A 16480-nucleotide genomic window follows, 5' to 3' on the forward strand; every position below is an offset into this window, starting at 1 on the left:
GTGGAAGGGACCCATGCTGAAACAGTCTGTGAGGAACTGTAGCCTGTGGGAAGGACCCAGGCTGGAGCAGAGGAAGAGTCTGAGGAGTCCTCCCCGAGAAGGAAGGAGTGGCAGAGCCAAACATGTGATGAAATCACTATAGCCCTGATTTCCTGTCCCCCAGTGCCGCTGATGGGGAGGGGGTAGAGAAAAATGGAAGTGAAGTTAAGCCCAGAAAGAAGGGAGGGGTGGGGGGAAGGTGTTTGTTTTAGGATTTCGTTTTATTTCTCGTTACTCTACTCTGATTTGCTGGTAATATATTAAATTAATTTCCCCAAACCTGGTTTGCCCATATTTCACAGTAATTGCTGAGTGATCTCCCTGTCCTTGTATTGACCCATGACCTTTTTGTCATATTTTCTTTCTTATCCAGTTAAGGAGGGAGTGAGAGAGCGACTTGGTGGGCACCTGGTGTCCAGCCAGGGTCAACCCATCACAAAAGTCATAATGAAATCAAAAAGACTGTGTCCAGATGGTGGGATGCAGTATATGACGTAGATGGAATCTAAACTGTTCTCAGTTCCTTAGCCTTACTCTAGCTAATCACCAGCTACATCCTTGACTGATTAAGTGTGACAATTGTTACCTGGCCTCAAGAGCTAAGAAAAGCAAAAAAAAAAAAAAATTCAGCAAATTGCTAAACTTTACTGAAAAAAAAGAAAGGAGGAGAGGTGAATTTTACACTATGGTCCCAATTTAAACAACAAACAACAAGAAACGTAAAGTTACAGTTCAAATAAACTTATGTTCAAACAATTCTCACAGGAACAGCTAGTCAATGTATGCTCTATTTTTCAGTGCCTATTAATGTGTTTCATTGAAGTACACCTTCAAAATAATCACGTTACAGGACAGATGTACAACTAAAGAATTTGAATGACTGTATAGACATTACATTAGAAAAATACAACATGATTTTAAAGATATCCATATTTCTGGATTAAATAAACACAAACCAAAAAAATTCTATTAACACACATGCTATGATATCATAGAAGGAAATAAAATTCAACATAATATCAGTAAAATACATGAGGTAATTTAACCCCTGTGTTTTTCATAAAAGTCAAGAAATTGATATGTTATAGGTGCATGCTATGACATAAGAGCTAAGTACTCTTATAAAAATGTAAGCACACACATTTCTCAAACAGTTATTCAAAAACAATTTTTCTTTTTTTTTTTTTTTTTTTTTTTTTTTTTAACCTTGATGGGTGATGACACCTTGGAATTTCAATGAGATGCAATCTCCTAAGTAATTTATTGAAATGGAACATAACTGTTCAGAGAACCTTGGTCCAGGCTGCACCTTTACCTTAAACAGGGTTAACTATTCAATAATAGGGTTTTGCAGTTACTTTAAATTATTTATCAGCATAACTTCTCATTAATTTTCATTCTAGACATAACAACTGAGTTTGTAAAGTTGACAAAAAATGGAAGTTAATTGTGCTATAAAGGAATCAATGTTTTACTTCTTAAAAGGCATTACTCTGTACTAAATTTACAGACTGTTAATTACTCTAACATACTGGGACAAATTCTTATTCATTAGTAACATAAGTAGAAGTCACTGAACTTGTTTTCCATACTGTTCTACAGAAAAAAAAAAAAAAAAAAAAGGTAGCAGAAGGAAAGAAGGCAAGATTCATGTGCTTTTCCATGCAAGGACTGGTTTCTACAAGTTTATGATTACACTACACTCAAATCTCTAGTACGCACATCTGTAACATTTTATTTCTGGGTTTCAGTGACCTAAAACGTAGGAAGTCTATAATCAGGAGAAACAAGGATACACACACCCCTCCACTATTCTAGAGACAGCCAAGAGATGGTAACCTTGCTCCTAATCTATTGGCACAAGCACAGGAAGGAATATTCTTTATTACTGCTTTTCACATGTGCTCACCCTGTTTCAGCCTGTCACATGAGTATGTCATTTTCATACAGATGCCCTACATGTTTTTTACTCATAATACAAACATCTTCAAATACTCCAATGCACAAAGAGTCAAATTTACCTCTGTGAAGATACAGTAAGAAGATGAGTCCTGTCTTTCTCTTATACAGAGGAGACTAACCAAGTTAGCAGTCTTTGATCTTTCCAATACTTTCTTTAGTATGATGGTTCCTAAGTTGTCTGTGGTCTTGAGTTGATCAAAGTATAAAATTCCCCTGTGTTGAAATTTTTGATCCTGTAGCTCAGTGACTAACTAGGATGCTGAAAGGTGAAAAATGAATAGATATCCAGCTGGAACAGGAGTTAGTCTTGGTATATTACTTCTAACACATTTCTCCATCTTTACAGCACAATAAAGGGTTAAAAATAAAACCCACAAAAACATATTTGGGTACAAAAAAGAAGCAAATAAATTTTTAATTTAGCCACATGGACCTGTGCTTAGAACAGGTAGGAAAGAAACAAATACTCCTTCCATCAATTAGGACATGCCCTGCTGTTCAATTCGTTTATTTAAAATTAAAATGTAGACTGCTTAAAAGAGTTATAATTTGCTAAGTTATCAAAGTAACACTTAAAGCATTCATGAGTTCACTAAAAACTAACTGTCAAGCTTTTATAAATCTTACGACTGAGAATGCCATGGAGAAACGTCCATCTTTTCCTACCTGTCTTAAAATTTCAAACCAATATCATCCTGATAACCCAAACAATGTTATATTCAATGCTGCTAAGAATCCTACAGTCCTTGACAGAATTATATTTTTAAGAACTATTTAACTTACAGCATCCTGATTAATGTAGTATGTATTGCACAACTGAACTGCATGAAAAATTATCAATGGCTTAAGAAAAGGAATACAGTCTGTCTGTTTTGAAAATCTGTCTCTAACTCATTTGTTTAAAGTGAAAAAGTACAGAAGGAAGTCACTGTAAACAGAATAAGTCCTATCTTCCTTTTTATATGAAAAGGGAATCTCTAAAGAGAACTAAATTAAGCAGCAATATGTCATTTAGATGTTCTGGTTTCGTTTATCTGCTAGAAAGTATCCGGTAAGCTCCTCTTACTTCATGAGGCAAGGACTAGAACGTAAATGCATCCTTTCAATTGTTTGACTAAACTACTGTCCAAATCTCAGGAAATAAGACACCTAGCAGTGCCACAACAGGTAAACTACATCATGTAGCTCTTTCGAGACAATTTGATTTCCCACCTGTGAAGACCTGAAGCTGAAGTTTCTTCTTTTCCAGCGCAGCCAGAGCAGCACCTTCCCTCATAAAGCTTTTAACAGACTCGAAAAGCAAAAGGACATTCAGCCATCTAGTCTGACCTTCTAAATGCAGAATGGATTAAGCAACATGTATCATAGCTTGTTGTATCAAACTTAGTAACCTCTGTTCTAGCCTAAACCTATCTTTTACATAGCGTTTAAAGAAAACTTTCTGAAGAAAGTAGGCACCTAGACAATGGATCCAGGAACACTCAGTTTTAAGAGCCTGGTTTCAATAAAGCACAGACTTCTTGCACCAGGCGGAGGTCACTGTCTGTGTGCATGAGAACGAAATTCTAAGGCACTTGTACACTAAGCTATCTAAAATCAGCCTTTTTAATGCAGGGGCATTTCAAGCTAGACAATGAAGAAAAACTGAATATAAAAACATCTGCAACATTCCTCATCTCTGAAACTGTGTACCTTACTCCAGGTACAAGAACGTACTTCGCCTCCCTAGAATAGCTAGGACTGCATTTATACAGATAAATGCTTAGGTCTCTTCTTTCAGTGGCCCAGATGTATGTGGAATGTGGGCACAAGAAGTCTCAGGTACATACATGTGGGCAAATCTAAGTTCAGATATAAGTGACCAATGTTCCAGGGGTGTGACTATGGTTAAGCAAAAATAAAACATGGATAATAAATTTCACGGAAGCTCCCAATCGGTGCCTTAACCCTTTATTAGCTCTTGTCTTTGAAAGGGATAATAAATCTCATGAAGGAATTCAATATTTTGCTCGACAGTATCTGTTTTTCCAGGCATGTGAATTCTGATAAAAATCAACTCAGCTTCTACATCTAGTTCTAACTATGGATCTCCCCACAAGAAAAAAAAACTAATGTGTACTGAAATGAAAAGGAATAACGATTAGACAGAAATCATTACATATATTTTACTTAAAGCCATACAGTGTGTTCAATGAAAAGAAAAAGTGAACTGAATTCATTAAAATCTTTCTTATAATGTTTGGGGTTTTTTTTTCCAAATCTAGTCAAGTTATCTTCCTTGTCTCTAAACTGGAGAGACATGGATTTGACAGACAGAACACTCGGTGGATAAGGAACTGGCTGGATGGCCGCACTCAAAGAGCTGTGGTCAACAGCTCCATGTCCAAGTGGAGACCGGTGACGAACGGTGTCCCTCAGGGGTCCGTGTTGGGCCCAGCCCTGTTTAACATCTTTGTCGGTGACATGGACAGTGGGATAGAGTGCACCCTCAGCAAGTTCGCCAATGACACCAAGCTGTGTGGTACAGTCGACACGCTGGAGGGGAGGGATGCCATCCAGAGGGACCTGGACAGGCTGGAGAGGTGGGCCTGTGCCAACCTCATGAAGTTCAAACCAGGCCAAGTGCAAGGTCCTGCACCTGGGTTGGGGAAATCCCAAGCACAAACACAAGTCAGGCAGAGAACGGATTGAGAGCAGCCCTGAGGAGAAGGACTTGGGAGTGCTGGTAGATGAGAAGCTCAACATGTGCCAACAAAGCCAGCCACATCCTGGGCAACATCAAAGCGTGACCAGCAGGCCGAGGGAGGTGATTCTCTCCCCTCTACTCTACTCTCCTGAAGTACCTGGAGTACTGCATCCAGTTCTAGAGCCCCGAACATACGAAGGTCGTGGACCTGTTGGAGCAAGTCCAGAGGAGGGCCACGAAGATGATGAGAGGGCTGGAGCACCTCTCCTGTGAGGACAGGCTGAGAGAGTTGGGGCTGTTCAGCCTGGAGAAGAGGAGGCCCCAGGGAAACCTTATAGCAGCCCTCCAGTACCTCAAGGAGGCCTACAGGAAAGATGGGAAGAAACTCTTCAGCAGGGTCTGTTCCAATAGGTTTCAAAATAGAGGGAGGTAGATTCAGACTGGACATAAGGAAGACATTTTTTACAATGAGGGTGGTAGAACACTGGAACAGGTTGCCCAGAGAGGAGGTGGAAGCCCCATCCCTGGAAACATTCAAGGCCAGCCTCTGAGCAACCTGATCTAGTCAAAGATGTCCCTGCTCCTTGCAGGGGGGTTGGACTAGATGATCTTTAAAGGTCTCTTCCAACCCAAACCATTCGATGATTCTGATTCTATTGCTAAGTCATGTAGAAATTTTCTCTTTCAACTTCTACTATTGTCATCTATTAAATGGACTGCTGAAATAATACTATGCCACATGGTTATATAAATCTAAAGCACGTAGATAAACTCAATACACAAATAAACACTTAATTTTAGCCAAAAAAAAGAGAGGGGTTCTCAGCCATAAAGAATTAAAAAACCCCAACCAAACAAAACCCTGGTATACTTTCTTACAGTGGATCAGTTCTCCAGAATCATTTATCACATATTTGGGCACATCAGAAATACATACAAAAAATAACTGCAACTATTCACTGATTTATCTACTAGGAAAAAGTTATCTGCCAGGAAACAAGGATTCAACAAGAAAACACGTTAAATCATAATCAATTCAGTACTCATTCATAAGAAGAGATAGCAAGTGTACGTATTACTACAAACATATTCCTTTTAAAGTGACTGATTTCTGTAGATGTACCTTCATGTTTAAACACATGGATGATGGCAGTTTTCTCAGTCAAAAAGTTTAAATGGGATTTACTTGGGTTCAGTGCTTACGTCTTTGTTTAAACACTACATGCAATTTAATAGTTCGAAAGTACACACTGAAATGAAACTCAGAATAAAATCTAAGGTAGCTGATGGTGCTCACCATCCATTAAATTCAGGCCTCTTTAATCCAAAAACTTGCTAAATCACCCATATTTCATCATTGACATTTGACAAACCAGTGAATTTGCTACAATTGCTGTTGTTGTTTACAATTCCTCACTGCAAAATGTTTCAGTAGTAATTCAGCAAATATTTGATTCATTAAAATATTAATTCTAAGAAGATGCAATATTTTAAAAAGAAAATACAGACTAGAATTGCTCCAGAGTAAATGGGCAATTGAACATGCTGGTAATTCTCATTTACATCAATGGAAATTGTCTGTGAAGTAAGTGTAGAGGAAAACGAAATTCTGTACACAAAAAGATGCCCCAAAGACAGAGTGATACAAGATCTTAAAAAAAAAAAAAAAAAAAAGATAAAGTATTTGCTTAAAAAATATCTGACAACTGAAAAAGCAATGTACTGTCCTACAAAAATGATGGAAATGGCACAAGAGAGATTTTCCAGTCACTTCTGCAAGTTTTCACCACGTCACATCACCTTGTTAGGAGACACTTTTTATACCTGGAATGTCAAATGCAACGAAATTGAATGCAGTATCATTTTTCATGTATGAAGAAAGTGTGACTAGTGAGCAAAGAGAGTTACTTCGTTGATTTTTCGCCAATCTTATACATGGGTGAGGACAAATGATGAGTTTTCCTTCCAGACTGTGACAACAGATGTGACCTATCTAGGTTATAATCACAACCCTACTGAGATTTCATTGACACGATAATAAATACAAGTTTTTTAAAAGTACTGGTGTTTAACTTATTTAGACATCAGTATTGGTTGATTTTAACTCTCAATATTTGAAAAATGTGCTACATGAAGGAAAGCAGAAAGTGTGATTTTTAAGAACAGATATTCTATGTATTACCTTACTAACAAAACACCCTTCAGGTGCAGAAACATCTCTCTGCAAGGCTGAAAGGTATTAAAAATACCTTTTATCAAAAATACTGTGATTAGGTAGATACAAAGAGTTACATTTTATTAAAGAAACAGCATTGCCTAAATGCCAGTCAAGCCTACTGCCACCACTTAGAAGTGGCAGCTACATTTTACCAGTAAAATACCACTGACTGTGACTACTCTGAGTGCCCAAGACTAAGCATGTGACTTCAAGACATGGGAACCACTGTCCATATGCAGATGAAGCACAAGGCTCAAGCGTAATGGGTCCCACTTTCAGTTCTTTTATTCATCATAGTTTATAAACATGCATACAGGCATTTTGGATGCACTGCAGAAAGCAGGAGACCCGAATTTTGTAACAGCCAGCCTCGGACTTAAATTCCCAAAACTAGTAAACAGAAGAGTTTTTTCCTACTATTTACTAATCTTACAGACATAGGAAAATACATTTTCAGGTATCATTTGAAAATCATGGAGCTGCTGTCAATTGAGAAACTTCTCAAAGCATGACTAGCACTACCTAAAAAAGTTGGAACTTTTGCTCAGATGCACCACTTCCAGATGCCATGCAGCAGGGAACCACACATAAACTTCAGTGCTGTTTGCACCCCTGAACTGGCATAATGATATGTACCAAAGTACACCAGTTGAGAGTCTTCCCCTCAGTGCCTCAACTAACATCCATCAGTTCTGTTCATTAACTTACAAAACATTATTGTCTCAGGTGAATTTTAAGCCTTCTTTTGAGTAATCATAGACTCATAGAATGGTTAGGGTTGGAAGGGACCTTCAAAGGTCATCTAGTCCAACCCCCCTGCAAGGAGCAGGGACATCCCCAACTAGATCAGGTTGCTCAGAGCCCCATCCAGCCTGGCCTTGAACGTTTCCAGGGATGGGGCCTCCACCACCTTTCTGGGCAACCTGTTCCAGTGTTCTATAACTTGCATCGTAAAAAATTTTTTTCCTAATATCCAATCTAAATCTACCCCCCTCTATTTTAAAACCATTACCTCTCGTCCTATCGCAACAGGCCCTACTAAACAGCCTCTCCCCATCTTTCTTGTATGCCCCCTTGAGGTACTGCTATCAGGTCTCCCCGGAGCCTCCTCTTCTCCAGGCTGAACAGCCCCAACTCTCTCAGCCTGTCCTGAGAGAGTTAATGTGAGTAATATTTACTCACATTAAATTTCATGCGATAAATGAAATCATTACTTATTACCAATCCTAAAAAAAAAAGGTATCATCTCAACTTTTGAGTAATCTTCCAAATTTTCAACTACTAAAACTCTTGGAAAAAAAAAATTAGTTAAACTCTTCAATCATAAATTCTGTATATTGTTTGAAAAGATCAATCCACTTCTACTCATAATGCCATCTTTAGTTTAGCAGACAACTAATAAGCCTTATAATTATTCCAACAAATTCAATTCTTCAAATTCTTCCTCATCTCATATGCATAGACACATTTTCTATTATTTTGTTAGAAACTGTTTTGATCAAACACAAATCATTTTTTCAGTTCTTTTCAATATTTAAAGAATTTCAATGTTTAATGGATTTCACTATTTATTCTATAATCTTTGTTCTGTTTCCTTCATGACTCTTTTACATTTTCAAACATTGTGTTGACATTTTTAATGCCATTTCTTATATAACTAATATTACCTCTTTGCAAAAAGCAAGCAATGTATAGAAAGTCCATACACACAAAGTTCACAAGCCATTAGAGAAAACAACTGCATATGGACAAATTCTGAGAGATCTGTCTAAAGTTTCAGATTCAACTTCTGAACCAACCATTGCATTTTAGAAAAAATAGAAAGTGAAGTAAGGAAAGGCAAATTATCTGCATGTTGGAGTACACCAGATGTTAATTAACGAAAATCAAAACATCCTCTGGTGCAGAGCTAACTCAAAAATAAAAATACGAAAGCTACAGGTGAAGAAAAGGAAATTAAGTAAGAGAGGATGGGATCAAAAGTGTTGGGGAAAACGTATCATGTGAAGATTTGTGACTTGAGGACATGCAAACCCAGACCTAGGGAGACTTCTAATATGCAAAGCTATCCAGCAGCATCTCCCTAGAACTGGAAAAGATAGATTTAGGTTGAGTGTTACAAAGCAGGGAGCAGGTAAATATTTAAAACAATCAATTAACTGAAATAAGAGGACAATGCGGATCTTTCCGAAGTCTCCTTCACATTAAGTAATATGAAAAGGAATTGGACTCATTTCTACCCTCAAGCTTGAAGAGAGACAGCCTTTAACAGAAGGGATGCAACACTTCTGAAATGAAGGCATAAAGTGTTCACTCACATGAGGTTGTCACAGTGGACACCCCCAATCCATTTTCAAATCAGTATGGCTCCAGAATAAGAACAAAGATAATTATTTGAATGTAAACATCCAAACTGGGGAAAATTATATATTGTAAAGGACTTCCTCCATCTTCTACTGCTGATAAAGTTGACAGTATATGCAAAATACCCAAAAAGCCAACAGTATTGTCCTACAGCTGGATAGCTAGTATGCAGCAGATGGTATATGCCTGTATTGTGAACCATATGTGCACTTAAAGAAAGGATACTGAGTAGAATATATTCAATTGAATTAAAAATACCACACAGAATACTAATGGAATGAAAAAATAAAGCTCATACGTTTGAATGTTATCCACGTTTAAAGATCCTGTACATATGACATATCACAAGCTTCTCTGGCTTCAATGTTGTAGGCGTAGAATATTGTCTATTTGGAACAAAGATAAGTTAATGCTGAGGTTGCATGAAACCTTCTGAAGGGCAGGAAAAAGGGACATTTGAACTGCATTTCCACTCACGAAGGCAACTGGAAAGACGAATTACTTTTTTTTTAACAGGAAATCTGACTTGCCTGAATATAAAGCAAATGCAACTACAAGGTAACTCTCCCTCTGTTTCAGAAGTGGGAGGAGGGCAACGAAGTCTCCAAGGAGCTGTGCTACTCCTCTTGCCCCTGGAGGGCCACCCTAGATGCAGCCCAGCCCCAAGGCAGTAAAGCAGTCCCACCACAGGCAGGAGACTGTTTCCTGACAAGCCCTAGTCACTCAGGAAATCCACGGGCAGCTAACCAGCCAAGCAGTATATCTGCTTGGGAAAGGTTTTCATTTGTTTGTTTTTAAAGGAACTGTGCTCCAAATGGGCTTCAAAGAGAAAGGTTTGGTGGAGAACTACATTCTTGTTTGCTTTAATTTCTGCAAGATGCCTCATCTCATGTTTGGCCTAACACAATACGCTCTGGCAGCTCCACCAGAAGCTTCTATAGCCAGTGAGAACTGTGCTACAAACTGTTAAAACAGTAAACTGATTTATAAAATACACTCACAATAGACAGCGTCCCACAAATGGTATACGAAGTTTTCTTCAAATTCTCTCAAGAGTCCTCATGATGCAGTCAGGTGGATTTCTTTAAAGCTGGCCTAATACTTTCCACTAGCTATAACATTTTTTAACTTTTATGTGATGATTGGATCTCAAATGTGTCAGAGCTTTGAGACACCTTTTCTTTAAAGTGAACACACCAAAAAATACCAAAAGGGCTTTGAAGAAGCGGTGTTTTATCAGAACATAAACTTGAACAAACTCTCTTCTGTCTGAAAACCCAGATTCTTTCCAGTGAGAGACATAAAATACAGCCATTTGAAAACAAATACCTTTTCTGCCCAACTGTGTCTTTGCAACAAGGGCCCTTCTCCTCCAGATCTGCTTTTCAGACTAGCAACTTTCAATTGCCTCTGTGGTTTCAACAAACTCTACTTGTTCTCTTCTGGGTCAACAGAAAAATCTCCCCTCTTTTCATCATCTCTGGCTTGGTTTTGTGTCTCTTCCCCATTATTCTAAGAAAATTCCCCAAGTGCAAGCTCCCCAGTCAGTACATCTATTACTGCCTGCCCTGTTCTTCCCTTGAAAAGCTTCTCCCATGGCCAGCTGCTCTCAAAGAAGAAATTCTCATCTCTCCTTCAAAGAACTGCCCCTGACCAAAAAGCATGCAGTTACCAACCATGGACTTACCACAGCATATAATACGCATACAAAAAATAATTTTAAAAGACACCTTGAACCACTATCACAAACAGAATGGCAACATGTGCATGAAGAATTTTTTGTACATTCCTTCTGTTTTCTAGGAAATGAGATGAAGTTTACAACCTCACAAACAGAACAAAACTTGTTTAGCACAAAGGCTCTTTCCCTGCCTCTGAGGGCTATACTCACAGATGCTTTCTCGCTTTGTCTGTTCCTAACAGGGCACAGCTCCACCAGTTGATTCTTTAGCCTATGTACCTGCAGTGAAATTGGAAGAAGAGGTCTGCTAGACACATCTGCTAAATCTATCCTAAACAAAATAAGGAAATTCAAAATACACGATTCAGTAAATAAAGGAATAAAGGACAGGAATAGAAACAGTAACAATTGACATGGTAACAGAAAAATAGGTCTTGCTAAATAAAAAAGTCTGGCTTTACGGCTGGAGGGGATTGCTAGTACTGCTGAAAAAAAGATAGCAGCTAAAGATATAAAAACTTCTGTGAAGTACTTAACATCATAACCAAACTGATGAGAGTAGCATAACAGAACACATCAAATGTATTAAAAGCTGAATAACTGAAGCAACTGTTAACGAAGAAATCTGAGTAAGGATGGGATAAGGTTCTGCTAATGGGATTCTCTTTGGATCACAACTAAACTAGATGCTGTTTAACTTCTTTAACAAGGACATAACAGCAGATGTAAAATTGTTTCTGGCAAAAACTGTAATGGATACAAACACTGGCAAAACAACACAAAGTGTCTGAGTAGCCAAATCTAGGCTACTCTCAGGACCCAGGGTGAATCCTCCTCTCCCAGCCTGACAGACACAAGGTTGCTGCTGTTCCATGTCCCCAGATCCAGCTGGTAGTGAGGCTTCCCAACACAGACAGACAGACCAACACACGGAGAGAAATGGCCTCACAGATCAAATACAGACAGAAAAACTACCTTTACTGGCACCTCTATAAGCACACAAATAGCCCTACCTTTCTCCCCTCCAGCTAATGGGAATTTCAGTCTGCCAGTGGAACCCACGCCCTGCTCTTCTCCAGGTGCAAGCCCCCAAACCCAAAAGCCCCTGACTTTCATAGTCCCACACCAGCTGCTGACACTCAAATCTCTTCTACTGCTCTCTGGTCAGCCTGATTTGAAGTTCATGAACACACACACACAAACACACACACACAGAAAATGAGAGCACACTCCCACACAAGATGGTTAGAAATGGGATTTATTAAGAACACAAGACAGACTGAGGTGATCAAGCATCAGGCATAGTCACACCAACCAGCATACTGAGTGGCCAGCTATTTACAGTTGATGAGCCTCTTTCATCTCTTTATCCCTCTATTTTTCCCATGCTAGCTCCTTCCCAATCCAACTTTATTCCTGCCTTTGGTCCCTACATTAACAGTTACACATGCAGTGAGAGCAGCAAGCAAAACTGCAATCCATATTTTCCAAAGAGTCGCTTACCCATCAACTTGTATTTTATTATAACTTGGCATTCAAAGCATGAGACAGCTGTTTTGTCACCAAAGATAAGTATCTGTAAAACTAACCAGCACATGCCAGCAGTGCTGTAGCCCAAAAAGTCTCCCTTCTTTTCTAAGCGCATTCTCTTTGCTGCACCACCAATAACACTAGTCCTTATTTTTGTAAGCCATTCAACCACGTAATTCAGCATTTAAGAAAAAATACTCAGGAGATAAGCAGAAATCAGCTTTACCATGTTTCAGGGGAGCTCCTGGGGTAAATCAGTTGCTCTTCAGGTAAAAGCTTTGGGGAAGTAAATACAATAAGGGTGGCTGTGGGGGAACATGGGTTGATCCTGCACGCTATCTTTATTGAAAAGGGCCATCTCCAAGAGCAGGGTTAAGTGCTACTGATGTTCTCCCTTCCCAGTGATGGTCTGAAAGGTTTGTTAAAACACAGAGGTTAATATTAAAAGCTTCTCAAGGCCCAGAGACAGTGAGCTTTATACAACTTTTACGGAAATTCAATTTTGTTTCAGCTTTAGGTTGCTAGGTTAATGTTTGACTAACAATCATACCTAAGCATGCTCTTCCAAATTTTACATCACCCCAGCAACAAGTTACTCTTCATTTAAAAGGAGATTGACATTGTACTTTGTGCATACACTATTCTCTGGAAAGTGTACTGCCACCTGGCCGATTACTAATTTCCTAACTACTGATAAAGGCAAATTGTCATCGTAATCAGTTGTCTAAATTACTACTAAGGTGTTGCACAGATTAGTATCTGCAGTAACACAACACATGCAAAAGACATCCATCTTTTGAGTTTCAGTCAAATGTCTGATAGTTTGTCACAGACTTGTAAGACAGAAAACAAAACACTACTGTACTGCCTATGGCGCTAAATCCCACAGCAATACGGAGCCTTCCAAATCCTGTCTGACATATCAGTAATTTTAGAAGTATATTAGCCTCAAGGGCCACTCTGTTACTGGAGTAATTTACTCCTGCTTTCACGAGTGTGACTAAAGATAATTCACAATAGATCTACCTTATCTATCAAAGAGTAGGGTAGAATAAAAACAAAACAACTCCACAGATCTAAAGTAGACTACAATGTAGTGTTTAACTTACTCTTTTGAATCAAAGCAACCATCTTTTTCTCATCTGTTTAATAAGTTCATCTGAAAGCTCCCTTAGTGTGGACTGTATATAGCCTCAATTCTCTTACTTCCACATAAAAAATCTTGCTCAGAAATTAAAAGCTCACCAGTATAAGTACAGAGACGCTTGCCTAAAATACTTTCATCTTTTGTTTGCTTGTTTTCCTGAACTGAATCACTCACTGAAACGACAAAACACAAGCAGTGAGCTTTTTCCACAGTTAAACTAAAGGTTATTTTAGATTAGATTTTTCCTCCCTAGAAATACTTCTGAGACCTTAGGCAAGGCCTGCATTTTTTAAGCAGATGGAGGTCTGTATTTAGCTGATGAGCCACAGGATGGCTCAGGACCTTTACTCTTGAACACGTGTCCCCACAGGAAAGCACCATGCTATACCAGCATAAAGGCACTCACATGCCCCATGGTAACTATGTTACGGGTAAGCTACTGCACTTTCCATAGAGTATTCAGAGATTCACCTTTTATTGTCTCATAGTAATTAGTCTGCACTGTCAACCTGTATTATAACAAGACAAAAGTTTTAAAACTGATATAATAGCATATGCAATTGGGGCTTTTACTTCAATCTTAGAAAAACAACAAAACAAACAAAAAAATCCCACCACCATGAACTCAAAATCTGCTTTTAAAACGGAATTTAAGTCTGGTGTTCACCAGGATTTATATATATGTGTGTTCATGTGTATATATCAGCTTGAAATATTGCATTAGTTGGACTTACTCTGTACAAGAATTACAGACTCATTACATCTCCATTCCCAGATTTCTTTTTTTTTTTTAATGCACTTCTGCCTTTGCCACAGAAGCAGCTGACAGCATTTTCTACAAATTGGTGTATAAAACTATATTTCACTTAGGTTTTCTCCTCTTAGGGATCCTGTTACACTTAGCAATGATAGAGAGAAGGTGGAGATATCTTAAGAGTTCAGATTTCTTTTTTTTTTCCTAACTGATTTCCAAATTCTAAAGCAAGTAAAAAGTAGAGATATTTGTTATCCAGGGTCTAAGTTATATGACAGGGTTACATGAAAGGGTTTCAGTACATAACAAACTAAAAAAAAAAACCCCAAAATAATTTCAGGCATAAGGATTGTGTTTGCTGAAAGGACATACTTACCTATTAATTCCACAAACTTGAAATCTCACCTCTAAAATAAAGCTCTTTTTGAAAAAAAAAAAAAAACAAAAACAAACAAACCCACCTTCTTCTCATTCCAGGAAGAAAAAAGACTTACTCTGGTCTATTTCATCCTAGACATCAGTACACTCTATCTTTAAAGGCTTTTATCTAGAAGAGACTACGTCACAGACTATATCACAAATAATGAATACTGTGCAGGTTGCCAATTTATCTGTGTTTATCCACACAGTAACTTCCTTCACTGTGGCAACAGACAGACTTTCCAAAGCCATGTGCCCACTGATAAAGTGGGAATTTTGCTTCTAATTCTTTTAAAAAGACTTTTTCCAAGCCCCAGAAGGAATTGGTTTTTAAGTCTTGTACTACTCAGGCTATTTGCTATGTTTTACTTAGTCTCAACTTGTACCCACCTTAAATACACCAGAAAACATCCCCAAATCATTTAACCAGTGTACATAATGAAGTTAACATACTTAGCCCATGCAACTATACATCGTTTTTTCCTGTGCAGTCCCCTGGAGGATACTGTTTGATATATCTATTTGCAAGTTCTAGTCTGCTAGAGATGCATTAAAGATATTAATTTGGGCCTGATTCATCACTGAAATAAGCCCTCCAGTTTCCATGACTCACAATCCCAGGAACTAGATTTTCACTCAAGAGAACAACAGGGTCAGGTTTTTTTTTTTCCAAGACAAAAAGCAAGCATAAGACTCGAATTAACACAAGGGCTTAATGATGAGCTTAAGTACCATTCAGGAAAGCACTTAGATACTTACTTAATTTGGCTTCAGTAGGATTAAAAATTGAGAAGGTACATGCATAATGTTTCTGCATGATGCTTTCTGGAGTTGAATTCCTGCTATGTCAGGAACCTGACATTTCACAGCTCATTTAAAAATTGTTAATTGAAATACCATTGTATTCATGCATACAATTTTCAAAAGTACCTAAGTGGTACAGAAATCCTAGAGCTGATTTATGAGAGCTAATTTGTCAACAAAGTACAGTAGCTAAAGACAGCAATGTAGAAGCTATGAGCTGTAAAACTGTATTGGCACATACATATACTGTGTGTATTAGTGAAGCATCTAAACTATCCGTTGCCCCGAGAAGGAAGGGCTAATTAATTCAGCACAACTCAGACTACTAAATTCTGAAACTTTTTCCTACACTATTTAGGCATTTCTCAGCAGAGCTGTAATTCCCAAATTACCTACAGCAAATGAACCATGCAGAACCACATTCAGCACCATTCAGTGTGGTGTTTTCAGTTAAATCTTATATTAAGGGTGGCTAGCAGCCCGTAAGAAAAGTTAAGGCTTGGTAGCAGTGCTCAGGCCAAAAAAGTTTGGACAACGCTGACTTAAACTCTTGAAAAAATTTTTCAAGCCTGGAATTTAATCCAGATGTTAAATATTAAGGCATGTGAGTGATTCTGAAGCAAGAAGAGGGATAAATAAGTGTTTTCACTGATGTGAAAAGGGAACGTGTATTTACATGTATTTAAAATACGTTGCAGGATAAAGCAGAAACAAACAGAAACCAAACTAAAAGATAACAAATGCTCTGCACTTTTCATCTTCATTGACTTTGTCTTACCTTTACAGCTTTGAGGCTGAAACTTGGACAGGATAGCAGAATATCCTGGATTTAATTATACATTAGTCAAACAAAAACTAGGAAACTAAAACGACAT

At 38.2% G+C, this 16480-nt stretch overlaps 1 protein-coding gene across 6 annotated transcripts in view; it reads right to left on the bottom strand.

The window, feature by feature from the left end:
- PTPRM (protein tyrosine phosphatase receptor type M) overlaps positions 1-16480 on the bottom strand; it is a 495115-nt gene that overhangs the window by 333513 nt on the left and 145122 nt on the right. The window lies entirely within an intron of this gene.

Source organism: Chlamydotis macqueenii, chromosome 2, assembly GCF_036417535.1.
Source record: "Chlamydotis macqueenii isolate bChlMac1 chromosome 2, bChlMac1.mat, whole genome shotgun sequence".
NCBI lineage: Eukaryota > Metazoa > Chordata > Aves > Otidiformes > Otididae > Chlamydotis > Chlamydotis macqueenii.